At 41.8% G+C, this 20,533-nt stretch overlaps 1 protein-coding gene across 13 annotated transcripts in view; it reads left to right on the forward strand.

Moving 5' to 3' along the window:
• Stacl (SH3 and cysteine-rich domain-containing protein) overlaps window positions 1–20,533 on the forward strand; it is a 146,720-nt gene that overhangs the window by 22,272 nt on the left and 103,915 nt on the right. The window lies entirely within an intron of this gene.

Consider the following 20,533-nt stretch of genomic DNA (forward strand, 5'->3'; position numbering starts at 1 on the left):
ACCAACCCTCGTGTTTATAAAGAGCGAGAGACTGAAGTTACTATCGTAGCATTATCATGGAGGGCCTGAGGACAGCCACGAACACTTAAAGTAACCCGTGCAATTTTCGGATCGACTTCCTTTCAAGTAGAATTCTAGATCATTACTGCCACGTGAACACTTGTCACTTGGCGACACGCAATCCGTCCATGTTTCAATCGCGCGATACAAATGAGTTCTTTAAAGCAGCTACACTCTGAGCAGCATAACACAGCGCTGTTCTCACGGGTAATTGGAAGAAGCAGGCGTCCAAAGGCAGTAGGAAGCTGGCACTTGTTTTAAAACACCCAAAAATACACAAAGCGAAGGGATAAGATTCCTGGTGAAGCGAGGAGCCCATCCGGGCGGACGGACGGGTTTGTCAAGCTCAGCCCTGACCTAGCGCCGTGCCCAACTTAGACTCCGAGTGGCCTGCTGCCAACCTCTGTCAACAGTGCTTGAACACCTAAGAACTCTTTTCACCAGGTGTCCAGGAACACAAGATTTGAAGTCCTCAAAGGTCACACCCGGAAAAGTTATCGGCGTCGATAGACTACCCGGTGTGAGGACACCTCCGCGTTCTGTCGGAGAGAAAACCCTGGTAAAACCACGGACAGTATTGGAATTTGAGGTTATCATGGCGGTAAATATCCGTTCGTTTCAGATAGAGATCGCATATTCCTGGCTTTAAAAAAATATTTCAGGTCATTTATCCTTTCAGGAAATGTTAACGAACGAGCAGAAATTTTTGAACGCAAGTAATTGTGGACGGAGCGGAGATATCGCATAGTCAGCGAGTGTTAGTGGCGTTCAGCTTTGTCTCCGCTGCTAATAATTTGTGTGCCCTCGTAGTGTCTAAAATGAAAACCTATTCTTATCAGCCGTTATCGCCAAGTGTCCATTAATCTGCGCAGTAACACGTCGAGCTACTGACATTCAGTTTTCGAGCAACTTGTGCGCGTGCCGTCAGACGAACTTTTCGTAATCACATTTGTGCGCGAACTAAGATCATAAATGCGCAGACAGTGGGAGACTGTTTTATAAAAAAGAAAAAAAAAAAAACGAATGTGATGGGCCGCCGAATCGCGCATTTAGACCGCTCACCTGTCAACAAAACACTTTTGGTTTTTCGTATGACCGCCGGAATCCAACTTTGTCGTGACGCGGAGTTGCAGATGCTTTGATCGGGGACGACAGAGACAAACCCTCACGCCAAAGTTTACTCTTCTGAAAATAATAATCCGGACAGAAAGAGACGACCATATTCGGGTGTGACTGTCATGAACCTTCGTCAGTTTGTCCTCACGTGACCTTGTTCATTTATTTTGTTAATTTGTCTTGGACGGAGCGACATTGTGACACTTGAATTTAGCCAATGAAGGCTGATTTATTTGTAGACCTGAGCTGTGTCTATGTTTAGATTCGCTTGAACTCTTTAGAATCGCAGAGAAGCAGATTAGGACAGACGCAATATTTTTTTTTCAAGCGATCTGATGATTTTCAATTATGAAAGACGGTGAATGTAAATTTGCTATTTACCCTTAAACCGCCTTCCTCGGTTGATGTCGGCAGTCCCCAGTTCAGTGCATGTAATGATACCAACTGAATTTAATATCAACCAGATTGAAACAGCTTCTATCGAATGAAATACAGACTCAATTTTACCTTTCACTCTTAATCACGTCTGTCTGCTTTACTGCGTTTTATTCGAGGCATCAAAATCGTTAAACTTATTTAAACACAAGCAAATGTCACTCTTTTGGACGAGATACATGCAAGTAATATTGAATAAAATCGGATATACGAGGTCTTTAAAGAAGAACGAGCCGCAAAGAAAACGATTTGTTAGTAATTTGCTTGTTTTAATATCTCGTTCGTAAATATTTTCCAAGACGTAACGTAGCTTTTAACTCTGTCCGGAATCCAATCCAAATTTAACAGCACGTAACTTCTGGTTCGAAACTCACTCACGGGTCAACTAACCTCAAGCTCCATGTGCGTTGAGAGTAAAATGTGAGCGACGCAGTGCTTGAAATATTCCAAATTATTTGTGGAAGAATTTGTCTAGGCCTGCGTAGTTTACGAACCTCAGCCTCACAGGCCTATAAAACTTTTGTGGACTGTCTCATGTCAAAGTCGCTGTCGCCCTGATGATGGAGGCAGCAGGGACCTCCGAGATTGCACGACGATATAGTCCAGAAAAGAGCCATCTTCGCACTCACGTCCTACGAAGGAGACGCAGAGAAATGGTCGTTGCCCGTCTGAGCCGAGGATTGTTCTGTTAACATTGCGTGACGAAAGTGAGAGAACTGTTTAATAAATTTGCATCTCAACAGAATTGCTTTTGTTGAATGGTCGTAAGTCGGGGAATTTCAAAGCTGGTCCTAGCTTTTTTCCGCGCTCGTGTGATGTTGCGTGAATGAAAATAGAACAATTAATGGTTTTCATTTATTCCTTTTCTCTGGCGACTGGAGCCCGGTCCATAAGCTCTTCTGGAGAAACCGCCCCCTTATTCTGGAACGTGGTTTTTCCGATACGTTTTAACTGCGTTCTCACCAGAATTGCGGCGAGAGGAAGGTAAATACAAGATGTTTCCAATTTTCTTCGGTTCGCTTTTACTAGGCAGGGGTAGGCTACCCCATCCCACCCCCATTTCGTGATTGACCGGATCAGGGCTAAAGTGGGTTTAGTCAAAAACCCAGAAATGTGAAGTTTTGACACAATTGTAAAAAAAAAAAAAATCACTAAACTCCGCTTAAACTCAGAGGAGCTGAAATCATTCGCGGTTGGAGATGTTCCTCTGTTTTCCTTCAGACATTTCTCCTTCCTTATTCAATTTGCAGTGATAATATTCACAAATCTTTCACCCTTAACTAAATATTTCCGTCCAGGGGACAATTTGATGAGTCGTTAAGTAGACTTTAACGTTTACCGCGCTCGACGAAATCTAAAGCCAATAATCGTTACCACGAGAGAGAAAGAGAGATTGAAGCTGCTAGAGAAGTGTAAATCCGTATTTATCTAAACACGGCTGAAGCCGTGTTCCGGAACACGTGCACAGGCTTGTCTGTACACTAACTGTGTTTGTGTTCTACGTCTTGTTTTGAGGAAACTGCGAAAAACTCCTCAATTTAAGAGGTATATCTCTGCTGAAGAAAGAATGCGTTTGTTACGTGATGATAAATGTAATGTCTCACGCGAAATCTGTTTAATGCGTGTAACACGCGTTAAAGACAAAATGTATTTCGGAAATAGTTTACCTCAGGGGCAAGGTTTGTCTCGGGTACACAGAAGTAAATGCCCTGTAAAATGCTGAATTATTAATAAATAATAATGACATGAGATTGTAAATTTTCCACAATAGGAAACACCAAAATGGCGGAAGAAAATTGACACTAGCGCTACTTGAAGTGGCGGGAAAATACGAAAGTTTGGTAATCTAAAAAAAATAAAATTGACGTTTACAGGGAATGAAGTTGGTATTGACCGGAATTCGATCGCGTGGCCTCAGACACACGACTTCAGTTTTTGCTGCCTCAGAGTTAACGCGTCCGCATTGATTTACGACGCTTAAAGACGACTTTATTACGTCACGGTTTGCGTGGTTCGATCATCGGGTGACGTGCAATATTTTATTAATAGTTTGAGAACTATTTCAGTCAGTAGCCCGCAAAATCGAAGATTTTGCATTCCAGCCTTGTTTTGTTTATAAATTCACATGGCTTTGTAGGTGATCAAGGCCTCTGAAAAGAAAGTACGTCTTTGTTCCAGTCTTGTCCTCTCCAGTGTTTTGTTCTCGTTTCTCCGCGCCACTGGAGGGGAACTATTTTTATGGTTTCATTTCCTGAACTTATTTTGTCAGAAGATTCGTGGAATGTTGTCGGAAAAGAAAGGCTACCTTCGACAATGTTTACTTGGTTAAAGCCAGTGTTTGCGGGGAATTCGCGGACTTGAGACGTTTGTTGGATTGCGTGACAGAAAAGCTGCCGGTTGTGTATCTGCTTTCAAAAAATCTTTTGGACGCGTCTGAAATACGCATGATGTTTCGGTAATTAGAAGAAATATTTTTCATTTCGCTCAGAAGTTTCTGCAAAGTCTGTAAGTTTAACTTTAGAATCAAATACGGGCTGTGCCTGCGTCCATTTGCAGACAATCTTCGTTCGACTAGCCAGTCGCAATAAAGTTAAAAAGTAATTTTATCCCGAGACGTTACCAGTTGATAAGACATCGCAAATTCCAGAAGCCACAAAATGACAAGTGAGTTTCCTGTGCTCATGCGCCGAAGATACGAAATGAATTTGAGTCCAGTGACCTCGTCGTTGTCTTGGTAAATGTCGTTGAATTTCAGAAACTGCACGCGCTCACGTGCAAGGGCTTTGTGATTGGCGCAAATGGGCACTGGAAAACCAATGTTATCCGTTGTGTAGCGCCCGGTCTTGGGCCCACCCCCCACATAAAAAAAACCTGCTGACGAAATCATTACATCGCGTTTTCTTCGCGAAGTTAAGTGCAGGGGAGGAGACGATGTGTTTGGGCTTTAAAGCTTCATTTTCGTCGTAATATTTGCTCTAAGTCTCCGTGTTGTTCGGTGTTACAGTAAACCTGCGCATTTATAGGCACTTGTGCTGTTGTTTTCTACGTCAGAGTCTCGTAAAATGTTTGGGCAGCCGCGGTGTGAATAAATGTGCAGTGATTCGTAATGTCGGCCTTCGCTTTGTATGTCCCTGGTAAAAAGTCGTCTTATCTCACTATAATAATCGCCATTTATAAAAAGTAATACAGTTTGTTACGCGAGGCACACGACCCGAATTTTAAAGGTAAATATTTTGCTAGCGTGATAGGGAAATTTTTAATTTTCAACGCTGAGTTCTTGTCACTTCAGCAATTCCTGATAAATGTCGCCTCTGAAGCTAATTTTTATTAGTAATGGAACACTCGGAGATATTAGGGGGGGGGGGGAGACCGCCTGAGACATCTAAGCGAGAACTTTTTGAAATTGTGTGATGGATCTATGACAGTGAACTTTGGGTTGCGTGAGTTTTGGAACACGCATTTTTAAGTATTAAATGGGTATGTACGTATTATGCCGGATATTGTGCATTGTCGAGGACGTTTCGGGGGTTGGCGTTCTAATGTTTCTTCTTTTAACTTATCTGTTGCTCTTGTAACGTTAAGTGTACGCCGCATTTTAGCAGAATATTCCACCGTTAAACAAGTATATAAAACGGATGAGGTCAGAGAGAATGTACCGACGTCTTGTTATGGATTATCTTGTGACCTTGGTAAAATGCACGTCTGACGTCGAGTCGAGGGAAACTCTTGTTGAAATTCGCTTCTGATATTAGTTGGTGCCATGCGGTACCGCCTCTGGAGGTCGTTAATAATGTCCCGTCATGCACCGGGGCTATTGGCCGGTCTTCGCCAAATTATAGCCCAGGACCCAGCACAGAATGTTTGCTTTTGCTAAATTGACTGAAACACAAAATCCAGGGTTCTTAGGTCTCTGATCGTCTGGCTACGTCACGCCAAGAATTTTGGCTTTTATCAAAAAAGGTTTGTTGAATGGGTCAAATTCTTCGTTTTTACTGACGTGGAAAATTGTCTTCAGGGGCACGTAATCGCGTTTGATTCGGTGTTGGCTTACGGGTATCAGCTGTTAAGCTGAATGAATTAACGTCCAATTTCAACAGAACGTTAAGAGAGCAATAATTTTATTTTTTGAGGGCGAAAATTTGTAATATGAAAAAATTGGAACTGCCTCGGGTGTAGTGTTTTGTGTTAAGACGAAAGCGATAAGTTAACTGGCGTCTTAAATGAGATTTTCAAACCGAGAGTTCGAGAAAATGTTGAAATAAATAAGGGAGTTGGAAATGGTGAGTGAAACCAAGGGGTAAAGTCAGAATTACAGGTATTCAGATAATATTTATAATATATAATATGCTTGGATGGGCTGCGGAAGAAATTGGATCTATGGATTTTATCAGATGGAAGTCAAAAAAATGCAAAGAGAATTTCTGTTCTGTTAAAATGGCAAACCGCGTCCTTTAAAAGAGAATTTTGGACAGTTGATGCCACAAGGGAGGGGGGGGGGGGGTCAAACCGTGGCGTAACGCGTCTAGTTTCAGGCGTTGAACAGTGCTGTAAAGTTTGAGATGCCAGTGGAATAGAATTTTGAAAAGCAGGCCGTTTCGTGCGACGTAAATGAAGTGGGCGAAGCCGGACAAAGCACCCGGAAATTCCGGCCGACGCACTAAACAAATCGACGACTTCCAATTTCAGTTTCAATAAACTTTACCTCGTTTATTGACTTTTTATTTTATTTTAAGACAATACAAGAGAAGTTTATGGTTATACAGATGGCTACGTTGTTCCACCGCGTAGTCTGGTTGAAGTTCACCGGCGTTTCGGAGGTCCTTGCTGCCTCCATCATCAGGGCGATGTGCTTGGTAATGGCTGATGATCGCCCTGATGATGGAATCTCCGAAAGAAATGCTAAATTTATAACATACTACAGTTGTGGGCTCTTGTGTTTCTCTCTTCAGTGCAGCGACGGAATTTTTATTTCAGAAGTTTGCGTGAAATGCGTAGCGTAATCTGCATATTCCGCTTCGCTAAACCTAGGAACTTTTGTTGTTCGCGCGTTCATTTTTACCGATATTTCTGTCCGATTCTGATAACTGCCCTTCAACTTTCACAAACTCACAGCGCGGGTCCCGTCAGACGTTCACCGTAACTCAAAGTTATCCATCAGACTCACATTCCGTTTCTAAATAAAGAATCCGATTTTCGTGGCAACTGAAGAAACAATTTTGCAGTTGATTCTGTGGAAACAAACGAGAAGCGAAATGCTTCAGTAGAGCCTTTGGTGATTAATATTGGGCAATTTGATGGGGCGGATTACACAGGCACTAGAATCACGGGTCAGCCGTCATCTGCTGGTGATGTAATGGCTGAAGGGAATTGAAGTGGCTGAATCAAGTAGAACTCTCTCGCCGAGGACCGCGACAATGCTTCTCGATCGGGATCTATATCTTTCAAGTGGATGCAAATGAGAGTGTTGGCTGTCACACTTAAGACACTGGAGAGGCGAACAAGTGTTCGCGAAAATCGAGCGAGTAATGGTTTCTCCAGCTTTGTCACTCGACTTCCGCGTGTTCTTGCAAAAATGTGTATTACTTTCGAGTTGATTTTATTTTCCAGTGAAAAAAATTATGATGACTTTTCGGTATGATGTGTATGCATAGCCTATTTTAAAGTCCAATGGTAACTGTGTGTACCAGCTGCTTCAAAAATCAATGGGGTTGTGTCAGACTGAACAGTTATTTTTTTTACAAGGAACCGTCAAAACTCTGATGCGGTTGGATTTCGCGGAACGTGAATTTTGAACTTCCGGCTGCTTCAGTGTTTCGTTGGATCTGAGGCAAGACTCGCGGATCCGTCTGTTCTCAGGGCTGCACGTCTCGGTTGAACAATTAGTCGAATTGGTTCCATGGCTCGTGAATTCCCTCCTCTTGCTGCTGGCGTCACGTCGAGATACCTGAGCGAACTGACAGGTGGCCAGAACGCGTCCGGCCAAGATAACAAGACGCGGGCTCGGTACTCGGAAGCTCCATTTGCATCGCAACAGTCTGCAGTGTGTGCACAATTGTTCTAATTACGAAATTGCGATGGAAATGATAAGTGAACAGGCTTATAGATTGAATCCCCTATAATATTATAAGCTGGTCGGCAATGAATAGCCCGTTCGACTGGAAGACATCCTCTGACAGTTCCTTGAAGCACAAGTAAGATTGGTAACACTGCGTTCTGACATCTTGTCACTTGTTTGCCGACGTATCTTGAGAGGAAACTTTGTGAGAATTGGCTTTCCGCTTTGTACGTTCTCGCGTTTTGCTTTAGTGCTGTTCAATTTCATGAAAATTAATGTAAAGTGAAAAGTAAAACTTGGCTGAATTACGTATAATTCGAGGTTCTCTCATAGCGTCGTGTAGTCTGGAAGAAGTTTACCAGCGTTCAAGAGGTCCTTGCTGCCTTCATCATCAGGACTCGTCGCCCAGGAGACAACCGTCTTTGGTTGGGTTATTGTCGCCAGGCTTTAATATCATTTTAGCACACGCTTCTAATAAGTGGCGGATCGATTCAACGTTTTAATACATTTCCCATTTAGTACTCCCAAATATTACACTCTTTCTTCGTCTGGGTCCCTCTGGGTCATTCCACGAGGCTAGAAGTCGAAATTACAAGCCAAATATGTTACACCTTGTTTCTGTTCTGGTTTTCGCTAATTTTGTAATTTCCTTTTTAAGCAATGCGCGTCGTTTGCTAAGATGGGTTCTTCTTATTAACATCTTGAAGCCGAAGCTCGTCTAAATAATATTTTAAGAATCCAGTCCGTACCGCGAAGAAAACACCACACTTCACCATTACAAACATAAACTGGTTAACGCTGTTTAAGGGAGTAATCGATGTTTACAGTGAGAATCATAGGTCGTCTGAGTAATATTTAATAATCCAGTCCGTACCGCGAAGAAAACACTACACTTCACCATTACAAAGATCAACTGGTTAACGCTGGTTAAGGAAATAATCGTTGTTTTTCTGTCTGAGCTTGCATTTGTGCCCAGACTTTAATCTTTTGATTCAGTTTTAAAATAGCAGCTACTTTACAGCTGTTCAGATGTCTTCGGCGTTACGCGCTACCAAATAAGAGCAAAGTGAGATCATGAATGCGGGAGTTGGTCATAAGAAGAGGGGTCCCTGTCAAGGGACGAACTTAACAAATGAAATGTCAGGGACAATTATGTAAGCAGTCTGAAAATATGCGTAAGAAGATAAAAATTCTGTTCAAGGCAAATGCCGTGTGCCGGCTGTTGGCTCCCAAAAGTTTATTCGTAATTTTCATGTTGGTTTTACATTATAAAGAGAAAAACTAAAATGTCCACCAGCGATAAAATATTCCTCTCAAGTTTTATGGGAACTCCTTAATTGGTTAAGAATTTATTTGTATGTTGTTTAAACTTGGGGTCGTGGCTTCAATGCGAAAACCTTTTAGCTCTTGCAAATACGAAATGCGTTGCATGAAGTTTTGTTTCGTTATAAAGGAAGAGAATTAACCGCGCAGAGCCTTCCAGGCGGTCACTCATCAGCTGTGCCGTTGTGTGCCCTCTGAAGCTGCCGGAGGTCCGGATTGCTTGCAGCAGGATTCAAAAGACACTTCTTGGCAGGTGTCAAATACAGTTATGGCTTGCAAGAGGCTTCACACTTCGGTTGTAGCAAAGGGATTTTTTTTATACGGGGATAAAACACGCGTTTGTACGCCGCCTTTCTGTCAAAGACACTTGAATGATGTAGAGATTTTTTTTAGGGCTCAAAGTAGAGCTACAGCTTTCATAACCAGGCATTATTATAATATTCACTGCCGTAAACTTGTAATTATAAATGACTATAATTGTGATGCCATGCTGTTAAGTTATTTTGCGCGAAGTGTCGTATGGTTTGAAGAGACTTTCAGCTCCCGTTTGAGGGCCATTTCTTTTAAATGAGTAGAAATTTTTAAGGTCTTGGCGTTTGTTGCACATATTTTTCTTATAGCCATGTTCCCAGACGAGCTACAACCCGCGATACTGTTTTTTAAGGCTTTTTAAAGAACTTAACTTTTATGTTATGTTAAAAAACACGATATTTTTGATTTGTATTATACGAATTAACGTTTTTTTGCCACTGATGATGACCTGTTGAGGTCGAAACGTATTAGTGTCCTTCAAAGTGTAAACAGTTTCTATTCGCGATGCTGTTGCATGAAACCACAAGCGTCATGGACCATCATTTATCTGGTCCACCGATCCTGCGGACACACGTGAAACTATGCAGATTAAGTAATTGGCGCAGTTTTCTGGTGGCAAACATTTCGAAGCACTGCAAGTAATATCTGAAATTTTACGAAAATTAATTCTCATGCCGTTTCTGTGATGGACAGCATTTGTTAAATATTAGCTTTAGAATTTTCGCTGTCAGCTTTGAAATTGTGAACTCCGGATATGTAAATATTTATGCAGCAAAGAGAAACCTGGCAGAGAGCAGAATTGATGTCACAGAGGAAGGTCGCTGAAAAATGTGAGTGGGCCGAACTCCCACAAAGCCTTCAGCAATTCACTTCCTCCTTTGTGTGCAAGGCGTCGCGAGTAGTTCAATACGAACAAGATTAATGAGTGTCAGTGCTGCTCGAGTTTCTAAGAAAAACTGAGCTCATAAAATATAAATGGATAATCGCCTGATACCTCATGTGCTCCTGTTACTTTAGGAGCGAACACAACGGACTCGACGGAATTGAAATACAAAACAAAGAAATCCTTGTTCGATGTGTGTGTGTGTCTGTACAGTCTTGAACAGTGAAGGTGAAGTTTTCCCTGGTGCTCTAACTTCGCGCCAGTCGTATTGGGGAGTACAGGAACGGCTCCATGCATTCTGGATCGAAAGTCGGTCTGGATTTTGTGGCGAAGGCGAACAGAACTGCAAAGGTGCAAACCCCAGACCAGTTTCATTAATCTTAAATGTCTGTAGCATTTCATAACTTGGCTTGACCTACGTAAACCTAACCCAAGGTTACCCTTGGCTTGCATGGTTATCGGAGATTGCCTAGCCTTGAAGATCGTTGTAGTCTGGTAGACGTCCACCGAGTAGACTACACGGCTAATCAACCCATCAGACAGCCATCTTCAGATCTTCAAACCCTACATCGCCTGTCTTCGCCTTTCACAGCCTAACTTACTAACTCGTACCCTAACCAAAATTTAATTTTAGACAGTGAAAACCGCATTTGAAATCCACACTCTTAAATAACTAATGGGGGGGTTTAATATTATCTGCAAAGTTGGACCAGAATTAACAACACACAACATACAATAATAAACTGACGTTGAAAACTGGAGGCCTTTGGTCTGAAAGAAGTTTATGGTCGTCGTCTCCTTCTGGATCTCTTTCAAGTTTCAGTAAAACTTCAGTGCCTTCGAACCCATCACTCCTTTCGTCTGTCGATGTTGTTGTTCTGGGTTGTAACGTTATGTAGACTCGTACGTAAATACCAGCTTTTCGGAGGAACTTACTGCCTTCATCTGCAGAAGACGTTCTGAAAGTTTGTGTCTACGTACGGGTCACAACCCAGAACGTCAGCGTAGACACCCTCGATGTTCTGAGACCTTCAAATTTGATTTGTGTCGTGATTTGTATCGTGCATTCAATTCTTTGCCGCAAGACGTTTCGGCTATTTTGCGGAGTCTGATACCGGAAGGCAATTTCCAGGATTCGCCTGCTCGTTGACGTAGAGAGGAGAGCCCCTTTAATGACGTCACTTTTTGTTAGCACCTGTCTTATCGACCGGAAACCTGACTAAGCCATAGTAGCGCGTTTGCGGCTGCTAAGGACTGACGCTGGTTCCGGAGTGAACGTTAACTCCGTGTCGGAAAGGCTCGTGTATGAGGATTCCGTGTGATTACGTCACGGGCCAAATCTACCGGAGGAAGTTGTTGAGATTTCTCTGAACAGCCCCACAAGAATGCTGGGATAGTAGCTTGACGTAAGTCGTGAAGTCATTAATTATGCGTCAGCTGACGGCTTTAAAAACCCTTTGGACATTCTAAACATGCTCCATACAGCGGAGTTGTGCTTCAGAAGCTGATTGTTGCTTAGCTGGTTTCCTAAACTTTTATGTAACCCGCAGGATTATCACCGAGAGTGAGATGAAACGAGTTCCTGTTTCCTTCACATTATTTCTTTGAGGCTAGTTTCAATACTAGGCACATTCTGCCATCCACTGTTAGGTCTACCAAGTTGTCGTTTATCTTGTCGCATATTTAATTTCCTCACGCGTACTAAGTACACGAAATACTTCCATATTTGATCACCGTAATGATTAGAAATTATGAAACGTCTCCCTGAGGGATTGGTTCTATTCAAGGGACCACGAGTTTACGGTTAGGCGTGTGTCGACCAAATTATTTCTTTAGGGCCCCTGAACAAAATCATTAATTTAACAACTTTACTTCTGTCCCACTCACAACTAAGTACCTCAATTGGTCTCTGGTCTTCAGGTTTCGTAACTGCAATGATATATGAGCGTTTTCGTTATATTAACGTGAAGACGATTTCTGCGGGAATTTAAATTCGCGGTACTTTGTTTTCTGAATATGGCCTCATGACGTATTAAGTTGAAGGACGTTTTTCCACACTTCATCTTACAGGACGTTTTGTAGATGTTTCGTTTTTCACTATGAAAATGTGTTGTAGCGAAGATTCTCGTAAGGGAACACTCGAAGGCGTAGGCGGGCGTGGTGGTTCTTAAATTTTGCTTGATATGAATTGGACTCATGTAGCTCATGAAAATGGTTTGTTGAGAACACGGTAATGATACACGCAGTTACAAAAAATGGAGTCTAATTTCGTTACCAGCTGAGCAACTATCATCTTCTCAGGAAGAATTGTATTTGAGGGAAAATTTGTGTTCCAGAAACGCCTGTGACTACTGTATTACAATATTTCCCATTTTGATCTCCAAAGCAACAGTTCCGTCACATGTCAAGGGGGAAATGTTATTTTTTTTAAAATTTGATTCAGAGTGGATAATATCTGGAAGGGACACGACGATTAACAGCTTTGTTTGTAATAATTTAAACAAACACAAACACAGACCACACTAAAATAAGCTTACCAACATAATCAAAACTCTTTGCACCGGTGAAAAATACATTCTCTGTAACGTGGACGATTGTGTAGTCACGGCAATATCGTGTGACTATTATTCCAATCGAAATGTATTGAATCTGCGAATGAGTGACTCTTCTGAAATTTTATATTAGCGGTGTCTGTCGCCATGACCGTAACACATCCACAAATATACCGCGTTCCAGCGTTTTTGGCCGCTGAACTTTGTGAATTGGAGCCTCGGAGCGAGTCACTTACCAGAAGATTGCTGGAAGGGATGGCGTGTACAGTACACTCCAAATAAAATATCACCAAGGAAAGTCGATTTCACCAGAAAATTAAGACCGCAGAGAGTCTTAGATAATTTTATCTTCTTCACAATTCTTAGAGATGTTTAATTTACCTTATTAGACAGTTCCAACTTTAGCCACCAGACCACAGCACCTCCGTTTCTTCAACCGTCATTTTATTACCAAAGCTCACGCCATATTTAAAAGTAACATTTTGAGGTCTTGCGCAGTAGCACAACTTCGATACCAAATTTAATCCAAACCCGTCCAGTGGCTTTTGAATTGAATCAACTGGACATACGAAGAGATTCGACCAGCCCATAATCGAATGAGTTCTACCAAGTCTCCTTAGTCGGAAAATCCTTGGTTGCTAGGCAACCACCACGCACTTACTTAACCCGCGCAGTCGAGTTTATTTAGGCGAGCGAGTGAACGAACATTTACTGATCAATTTTCTTGGTAACTGCTCGAGGTGTTAAAGCCTTGTGTATCGTATAGAAAACTATTTTATTTGTTTTAACTCTGATTCATGCATCTGTTAAAAGTTCGTCGATTTGTTTATGCAGTTGTACGTCTGCTATTTTACTGGACGGATATGAATGTTACAAGTTACAAGGTTTCAGTTCGAACAGACGAGCGCACGAAACAATTCAGTTAAGAATGTCAGCCTCTTGGCTTGGATTCAAGAAATGTCATTTGAATTTGACGAGGAACAGTGGAGCCAATTGTATGCAGCGTGTTTTGGGAATCGTTTAACACACTTAAAGCTCTATACATTCACAAATACTTTAAGCCAAATAATGTTTAGATGTTAAGACGAAGGCCGACGAGACAGATTAGTTGCGAATATACATTCGTTTTTGTGAAGATAATATTAAAAAAGGATATATTCGGATTAGAATAGGGCTGTCCAGAATACCGTAATGTGTGATCGGATTTTGTCATTAAGTCTCGTTTCTCAAAATTTATAAACTGTTCCGTTGACACCGTAGGCCGATTTAGAAATGAAAATTCTGTGATTGATATATTTCACAAAAGTCTTCATAGTTCGGACGAATTTTCTATAAAACTCGCAAAATATGAACTCTCAAGCGGACAGTTTGATATTGGCATCGTGTAATCTCACTGATATTTCTGGAGACGTTTTAATTTTGGTATGAACCGGATACTTGAGGGAGTGTAGTGACTGACTACGGGCTGGACGACCTGGGAAGAGGATTTTCCTTGTAGCCTCTGCGTCCAGACCGGCTTTGGGGCCCACACAATGTGTTCCGGAAGTCGTTCCCCCGGGGTTAAGAACGGCCGGGGCTGGATTAAACTACCATTCAGCGTAACAAATACTTATCAGAAGCCCGTTGAAGGTTTATTCATAATTTGTCATGTGCAGGAGAGGAACTTTTCGTTTTATGAACGCTCTTGCATTTGACATGTTAGTTGGAGCATGAATTTATAAACTTTTTACTTTTTACATTTAACTTTTTTGTATGGACAACGAGACACTTTCGTGTTGCATCAGAAGAGTTGAAGCGAAAGCCTCAATGCTTGTTGGATTTTTGCTAAGTAACCTGGATTGTGTTTCCATAGAAACGAAAAAGTCTCACAAAAGTGCATACCAACGGAGATATAATTAGCAAAGTTTGAATAGAACGCTGGAAACTATCATTTGTTTACCCCAATACATCGTTCGTTATCTTCATTCAGGATATTTTGGCTGTTTTCTGCGACAGTGAGGAATCGAAGTGACGGTTGATTAAGTGAGATCTCGAAGGATTACAGGAGTGTACCCCAGTAATAATCAATATGGCGGCGATGTCTTAATTTTCTACTCAAAATTAAGATCGCGTTAAGGAGATACAAGGGACTGTTTTTCGTGCAGAAATTTAATGTCACTGACAGTGCCGTGCTGGGATCTGGAATCTTGTACTCCTTCATTGCATGGTAAATTAATCTTTTCGCATTTATCAGTGACCAGATTTCAAATGTGTAAGCTGAGGACCGTTGGTAAAGAAATGACAACGCAAAATTATCGACCTCGGTCAAATTATGCGGACTTGCAGGGACGCAAGAAAGTGCTAATGAATGACATTTAATTTTAATTATTCAGATCGAAGTCGTAAATTTCAGGTGTTTACAATATGGACGGAAGTTGGGGTATGGAGCAGTTACACGCAAAAGCACAACCACCGGAAGTGTAGCCCTCTACTGTGAACCTTAGGAACTACGAGGCTCAAAAAAAAAAGCCCCCCCCCCCCCCCCCCCGGGACTTTGCATATAGAATTAGCCTTGTTGTACATTTGCTGCAGATACAGATCAATGAACGAAGGAATCGAGGCTTTAGCTGAGAGTTTCGAGGCGAAGTTTGCCCCGTGCATCGAAGAGCAGTCAACGAACAAGATTATTACCGCCGTCGGTGTACTAGGAGTGGATAAAGTGATTGATGAAGTCTGCTCATTACTTGTATTGGCGTCGGAGCGACAGAATGAGACACAGTTCAGGATTTCCATTTCTCGCTAAATGACTGTTCAGATGATGACAATTTTACGTTGTCAAATGATAATGCAGAATGATATCCGCCCCGAGAGAATGAAATTCTCGTCTCGGGTACTGTTCCAGTAATAACATCACATCTGCATTCTCATCCTTTGCTTCTACTCTCAAAATAATTATTTCTTCATTTCGATTTTAATTAAAGAAAAACAAATAATCCATATCGGATTGACAAGTAACATGTTTACGTGTAGACGCAAGAATATTCTTTATCTTTCGATGTCCTTGCCCAAACATGGAACATTACCATTCGCATAAATAGATTATATGCGTGTATGTAAAATGCAAGAGTTCATTTTTTCCCCGATGTTAGATGAAAGGGTGTAGTTTTGTCTGACGTAAGATGGTTTTCAGAAGATAGCGCAGGACGAGAAATGCCGGATGCGACGACAGAGCTTCGTCCGATGTAATATCGTTGAAATGGAATAGACGAAAAGGTTTTATACAAAGCGAAATGGCTCGGAGGCTAAAGATTTTTCTGTCCTGTGACGAGTTTTAACACTTACGCGCTCCACGGAGCCAACAGTCGCTCAGCCACTCAAGAAATTCCCAGGCATTTTATGGAACCCGAGAGTTCATTACCATGTTCACAACAGCCCGTCGATGGTCCTGTATCTTACGGTTTCCTGCGATCTGCATCAACAAGGCTGTGAAGAGGTAACCAACGCCTTCTGACCCTTTCTCTGATAAAATGTTGGAGTTTCATCAAAATATACTCCGTTCGACCTTAATTTTTTTCTTATAGCCTTGTAGCAAAAGTGAAATACGTGCACACATTTTATACGCACCCTCGAGAGTTAAGTTTATGGAGGCAAATAAGAACACGACTCGTTATGTAAAAAGTTCTCAGCAGAATTTCTCTCAGAAAATAGGCGGGATGTTTTGCGTCTTGGGTTTGTCAGACTCGGTTCGAGAAGCCAGGAGAAAGTCTTCTAAATCACCGAAATATCGATCACCGTTGCTTTCGGAAATGAGTGACAGTCTAATGGAACAGATAAGCCGTGACAACGAATAAGGGATTGGCAGATGCCAGAAGCGGAACGCGGTGGCTTCAGAACTAAAATCAATTGAATTATTCACGCTTTCTCGCGTGCCATCCATGGTTCGTCTGAACGTATGACCCACCCGTGTGCTTATTTTTTTATCACGTACTCCGAATAATTTAACTTAAGGGAAACGGGACGGCACAGACTGTAAATCTAAGTAAAACTTTAAAATAGTCAACGCCCAACCCCCAAACGAGCTAAACCCCTTTTCTGCGTATTAAACATGTTTTAAACTAAAAACGTGAAGCAGGTCGTGGTAGCTCAGTTAGTCAAGTTATGAGCTTCGTATTTCGATTATAAATCACGTTCATTATTAATTTATTTCTGATGCTAATGAAAATTATTAAAATCTTTAAAGCACACATAAATTACTTTATATGATATCTAAGAAGGTAATTTTACGCAAATTTTAAAGTTTTTTTTTTTTAGATTACTGTAATGAACATCAATCATCGAAGATGGCTACTGCGCCGTGTAGTCTGGTGAAATTTGTACACGTTTCAGAGGTGGTTGCTGCCTCCATCATCAGGGAGAAGTTCCACCAGACTACATGGCGCTAAAACGTAGAAGATAACCATCTTTACAGGCAAATATGTTAAACTTTTGACAGAATATTTATGAGGCTTAAAAAATATTAAATTAATTTGTTGTACCTTGTATCAGAGTAAGATTCAATGGCTTCCTGAAAGAGTCAGTCCTTTCATTACTTGCAAGGAAAACGGAGAAACCTTCCTTTCAATATCGCTGTACTTGAAGGCAGTGCTAATGTATAGTGCAGGTACTTAGCTCCAGTTACATTTATTGAGAGCGGCCAAATTTGATTTAATATCTTCCGAGTTTCTGCAACTAAGTTAGTACGTGAGTGCAGAGGCTTCAGCAGAGCGCGATGGCAATTTTCTTACACCGAAGAAAATTCCTCGCGATCAGACGAGGAATGTTGACGGTAATTAACCAACTTTGGGTTGTTCGCCAGTACTCATGTAGTCGATGGCTGAATTTATTATTTTCCTTTTAAAAATTGTTCTAGCATTCCGAGGTTTTATTCGTCAAAGGTAGGATTATATTTGTACTAACGACTTCAATGTCACAGAGACATCTGGACGAGTGACCTACTTCGATTTCCCAAGGTTATTTAGTCATCCGTCCATTTCAGGTTCGAGGGGTTTGTTATTGACTCAGGTTAGACATCGGTCAATGGCCCTCAAGTTCATCGCCCATAAATCGGTTTCTTAGACAGCTGATTGAGTGACCGGGCCATTAAAATCGGCTTCGATATTTCTACACTGGTTAGTGAGGCAGCGAGATATTTTATCGATCCAACGAATTCAGCATTTAATTTACATATACCATTCGGCCAGACAGGTCGATGAGTGGTTAAACCATCGCAACAGACTTCAGTGTTGGCTGGTATCTGTTCCTGGTTGGCTCATTTCACTTACCTGTGGAGCCTAAGGCGTGCGTTTATCAAGTTCGTGCTTCTGAAACAGTTGCACTGATTGATCTACTCATTAGTTATCAGTCGGAGCGAAGGATGGAATCAGGTTGTGACGTCTGCAATACTCCATATGACACAAAGTCGTAGTATCAGGTACAGGTGACACTTTAGGGATCTCCGATGCCCCATCTGTAATGCAATGAGCATCACGTCACAGTGGCCATTGAGTAGAGAAGGTAATCGATAACTAATCGATTTTTATTATATAAATCAGTGGAGTAGGCCACAGGTTTGACGCCTCAGTAGCGTCGCTGCGTTCAGTTGTTGCTGACCTGTGCACGCGGGCAGTTCAGTAATAATTCACCTACTCATGAATTAGTTTTATTGAAACAGCTTAATTTAATTGGAACGTCATATCACCGACTCACTTAATTCACATGCGGATTAATGGACGTCAGTGATCTGAGATGTAACTTAAAATTCTTTATTTGGGATTTGATGTTTTCACGGCGGCGAGTTCGAAGTTAGTTGTCTTCTGGGTTGTAGTCTGGAGGCAGCCAAAGGACCTCTGAAACGTCGGTAACCTTCTGCCATACTACACGGCGCAACAACCCATGAAATCCTTCATTTATAGTCTGCTCATTTCCAAGAGACAACACAGTTAAAGCATAAGTGGTCTACGTACACTCTTATTCCGTTCCTGATAAACATCACCATGACGACAAAATCCCTTCGCCGTCACGTGTCATAATTCGAGCCGATAATAGGAATCTGTTAATTAAGCGTGTCTATTGTAGATAATTAAAGTAATTGAAATTTGTCACGTTTTCGAGCACAGTGCCTAATGGAGATTTGATTTCGAAAATCAGTTGCCAAGCGACGATTTTAAACGAATTGTCTGCTCTTGAAGAGAGCGTGACCGATAATAGCTCGTGAGAGATGTCAAGCGTTGGAACACGTGACGGGGCTGAAGTATCATCAGCTCTGACCTAATTGTTCAAGCTTTGTTCACATCATTTCCGAATACATCCATTATATTAATGGGACGCACATTGTGTAATAAATTACAGTGTTCACAAATCATCTTCCAGTGTTGGATTTGAGGTTTCCCACGAAGATGGCTGTCTCCTGGGTTGTAGCGCCGTGTAATATAGTAGACGTTTACTGACGGTTTAGAGGTACTTGCTGCCTCCATCATCAGGGCGATGAGTATAGCTCACTTCTATTGTTTTCCTCAGTCCTTCCCGGTAAATACCGGGGTTTTACCCTTAAATTAGGCCACGACCGCATTCTCCCACGTTCTCTCCGGTTCATTATTCACTAACATCGTGTCTATACAGTCGCAGATGTTGCCAGCTTCATTAAATGAACAGAAAATAAATAAATAACCTGGTAGCTTCCTGAATCAATGGAATGGAAAGACATCGCTTGGTCCTTAATCCGTCGTGGTCCCCTGTGTGTTCCTGGGAACCACAATTACGTAGAGTAACGCGATTCTGCTTACAGCCAGTGTCTGCCCCTTTCAGGCAGGCCACACGCACGTCGTACCCGCAGGTCACGCGACCAGTAGCGACCTCGTGGAATGTCGTACGACGACGGAGTGTCTGTCGGGTGCAATCTGCCCGCTCCGACGCGAGTCCACCAAGCGGCGTCTCCTTCAGACGCTGAACGCTTACTTCAGTTTCTACACTGCGCATGCGTCGCTGCCAGCGGCCATTTCCATCAAAGGCTTCGAAGCCGGCAAAAATGGCGCGTGAATGAAAGTTTACTTTTGTAGGGATTTTCTGTGTTCGTGGTATCACGAAACACTCCAGAAACCACTTACTCGATCCAGCTTTGATGGTTTATGTATACCAGCTTTTAGGGGCCCTATTTGATTCCATAAACAGAGGATTCCCGATCTATGCTTCGTTCTCAGTTCTGAAGCAGAAACTCCCAGAAGAGCGAATACGAATGTATCAATTAACTTCGAGCTTTGGCTTATTCGCGTTTGCAAAGCGTGTGAACTAAGTTGAACTTTGAAACAACAAATTCTCGTATCAAGATTTCTGACAGGTTTATTTAGCACAGGCAAATTGTTCAGTTATGATTAAATGAGACCCAATATAATTTAGCTCTACGTTTTGTTATTTGTAGTTACGAGGCAAGGCTTCGGGCCTTAACGCAACTTCAGAGCGTAGGATTCGATCATGCCAACGTCTGTTACAAGATCACAGAGGAGGGGCTTTAAAATATTTAACTAATTACAGAAGGATCAAGAGATTGCCCTAATAGTTCAAGATCAGTTATAGAAATACTGTACAGTGTCTGAGGTATATTTGGTACATACGACGTTTAGGTAGTAGACTCTAATTCCGTCTTCAGTTAATTGGTTGTCATGATACCGACTTTTTATTGTTAGTGATAATATTCTGGATCGAACCTGAAGCATTTAAAATTTTAAATCTAGAACGTTAATCACGAGACGGGTCGAAAAGTCCGGGGTTCGATCTCGACAGTTG

Source organism: Zootermopsis nevadensis, unplaced genomic scaffold (genome assembly GCF_977971745.1).
Source record: "Zootermopsis nevadensis isolate Lab colony 2312 unplaced genomic scaffold, Znev_1.0 Znev_ptg000031l, whole genome shotgun sequence".
Taxonomy (NCBI): domain Eukaryota; kingdom Metazoa; phylum Arthropoda; class Insecta; order Blattodea; family Termopsidae; genus Zootermopsis; species Zootermopsis nevadensis.